This window comes from Tupaia chinensis, unplaced genomic scaffold (assembly GCF_000334495.1).
Source record: "Tupaia chinensis unplaced genomic scaffold, TupChi_1.0 Scaffold000426_1, whole genome shotgun sequence".
Classification (NCBI taxonomy): Eukaryota; Metazoa; Chordata; class Mammalia; order Scandentia; family Tupaiidae; genus Tupaia; species Tupaia belangeri.
The window spans coordinates 32,338-35,985 of NW_006159931.1; positions in this window are offsets into that span (position 1 = coordinate 32,338).

Here is a 3,648-nt window from a genome sequence, read left to right on the forward strand (position 1 = left end):
CACTCGGCGTATGACGACTCAGCTCTGCAAGCAATCATGTCTTGCGGAACGACTCAGCTCTGCAAGCAATCATGTCTTGCAAAGATACTTCCCCGTCTGAACCATCTAAATTTATCTATAATATCAAACCTTCATCAGTACTAAATGTCAAGACCGAATCAGCACAATGATTGCAGAATTGAAGATGTGATTAGCGGGATCCTTTACATTGTTGGAACAACTCATTTACAAATGAACTTCAAGAGTTCTCTGAAAATGTTTTGAACTTTTTAAAAATACCTGGAACATTGATAAAGATTTTCATCAGTATTTTCTCAAACCAGATGGACATAGCAAACAATGAATAAAAACACAAACACATTCTTTTCTGTTTTATAAACAAGAATTATGAAGGTCAATACATTTCAAACAGCATGGTACAAAAATCATTGACCAAAAGATGAATGAGATTTTTTGTCCAGAAATCCATTCTAAGCATTCATCTTCATGAGAAACAGTTTATCACAGACCATATAAATGAGAGCCTCTTAGTAAGATGGTTCTAGGGTTTTCTAAGTTCACTGTCAATACCACCTCCGAGGCCCTGGCACCCCCAGTATAAGCAGAGTGAGGAGGGCATTGATCAAAAGTCACCCAGGGCTTCACCCCAAACAGAGCAGGGTTGTACAAGGAAGAGCAGAAAGACCAGGAGTCTGTAACCGCCTTCAGTGACTAAGGCAGCACACCTACGATCATCAGTTTGTGCCTCCTTTAATCCAGTCCCACCATGGGTAAGGAGCCTTTAATGGCTAACACATCAATGTAGAATGCAGAACCCCAGATAGTTTAGGAAGAAGACTTAATACAGGTAATAACACCAAATCTTAAAAACAAAACAAAACACACAACTCTTATTGACAGCAATCTTACCTTTTTCTAAGACCAAGAACGTGTAGTTCAATTTTTAGTAATGACAGATTACAAAGAATTAAAACTCTCCTTGAAAAACTGTTCATAAAAGTCTGCTTTATTTACATACACACGCACAAATCCCAAAATCCCACACTACTGGGCTTATATTTTAGCAGAAAAAAAGTGAGTTGATCTACGTGACAGCTTTAATATTACTATTATGGAAAACATGGCAGAATGAACAAAAGTGACAGAATGACTCAAACTTGAGAAACATTATTCTTAAGTAAATCAAAAGCGAATCATTGCAGAAGGACAATGGGGTAAATACTAAAATAATTAAGTAATTCTTAAAATCTGAAAAGAAAAACAGAATTAACATCTGCTTTAAATTTCAGATCACTGTTATATACACCATTTTTCTGTATAGTTAATTTTTTGGTAAAGATTTATTTTATTGATAGTTAGTTAATTTTTTGGTAAAGATTTATTTTATTATTTTTTAATACGCTATATGGCATGTGCATTCACCAGAGAGAGACAGAGAGAGGGAGAATGAGAGAGAGAGGGAAAGTGAAAAGGTAAGCCGCCATGTCCAAGATGTGAACTGCTATTGGCAGTAAGGAAATCCAGCACCTTAACCACCATGACACCCGGTCAACTTGATAATTTAGTTTAAATGCTCACATCATATGCTTCAAAGGTTTTTTTCTTTTTAATTTTTTATTTCTTCATTTGTTAAGTTCTCACAGTCAGTTGGCATTCTGAACTCAAGGTCTGAAACAGACTAGTCTTCTAAAACTTTTTTTTAGAATTACTTATTTCTTTTTATTATTTAATTTGCTATAGGGTTTATGTATGCACCAGAGACAAAGAGAGAGTGAGAAAACAAGCCACTAAGGCCATGATTTGAACCATGGTCGGCCATGTGAGAGTCCAGCACCTAACCACCATGCCACCTAGCTGGGCCCCAGAGAGCTGATTTAACATTGTTGTTTTTCCCCAGCCCAATCTGTATAATCAGCCTCTCTGTCTAAGTTTGTAAGTCGCCATCCATACTGAACATGGATGTAGTTACACTGTTTCATATATATATCAAAAATATCCTGAGATTTAGAAATCTCAGTTGCACCTATTAATGATGTGAGACCTTAATATAAATTTACATGAGTGAATAAAGCCAGTCACAAAAACACTCATACGCAAACCTGCTTCCTGTTACCTAAACAGGTGAGCATAAATATCGAGTTATGCACATAATGTGTGCACAGGAATTCCCCCCTTATCTGTGATTGCATTTTCCATGGTTCAAGTTAACTGCAGTTCAGTATTATGAGACAGATCACATTAGCATAACTTTCACTGCTGTATATTGTTATGTGTTCTATTGTATTACTGTCACTGATCTCTTGCTGCACTTAATTTATACATTAAGCTCTATCGCCGGTATATAAGTATACTACTACAAAGCATGTACAGGGTTCAATGTTATCCATGGTTTTAGGCATTGTACTGAGGATGTCAAAACATATTAGGTTGTCAGGAAAATCATGACACATTCCTGCATAGAAAAACAGAAAGATAGGTCATGACTTTCCCGACAACCTAATATTTCCATCTGGTAAGGGGAGTATTGTATATAATATGGACACTATACACATATGTCATGATTTAAAAAAAAAACTCTCATGGAATAGAAGAATAAATGATCCATTTCCTTAAGTAAAGTATAACCAATTACACCTCATTATGAAATTAAAATTCAAAACAAGTAGGATAAAAGTAGTTTAGTAAAATTATCAAAAAAGAAGGGGCTGGATCATGGCACAGTGGTGAAATGAGAAGCTCTGCAAGATGACCAAGGGAAGGATCCGAGTTCACATCTGCAGACCTCCCTGAGCTTGCCAGGCTTATGTGTGTTCCTGATCTAGGGCATGGCAAAGCTGCCAACAGACCACAGCCTCAAGGCACTGCTGGAGATGCTGCCTATCTCTGTCTTTCCTCTCATTTATAAAAGAAGTATGCCTTTATTAAAAAGTATAGAAACTGAATGTAATAATAGAAGCAATAAAATGTGGTGCCAAGCAAGGCGACCTCAGCATCAGGAAATAGTCCTAGTCATGAGTATTGTATAAGCTGTGGGCAAGTCTGGTAATTCCAACTTTTTTGGATTATCAGTTGCTAATCTTTATTATTACTTTTTAAAATTTCCAAGGGGCACACGAACTTGCCAGAGAGATACAGAGACAAAGTGAGGGAGAGGAAGAAAGCCCTTCTCAATGCGGGATGGTCACACTACAATCCCTTCTCCTCTATTTCTTCACTCCTTCGGAATGTGGACATAGACAGACATTTGCCTGATGTGTTTTTTAAGCTTCTGAGGCTGAAACTTGAACATCACAGTGGGTCATGTGAGGTCTGGTTTCTTTAACCACCAGGTCACAGGGCTGCCTATTATCAGCTGCCAAATTTTTTTAATGGAAAAATTAATGCATTGATCTCTAAGAATGCTGGGACCTCTGTAAACTGTTTACAATTTTATGTACAGGAAAATCTCAGCACAAGTCATAAATCATAAATGACAAAGTGGGGAAAGCGCAATGTTTTACTCATATGCCATATATAAACATCAAGTTTTAATTCAATTAAATCCTAAGAGAACATAAAGTCATGACTCAACACTTTCTAGACAAAGAGTAACATTTTTAGTAAAATCATTTCCTTTCAGTGTTTGATTCCTCATTTGAGTCTTTCCCT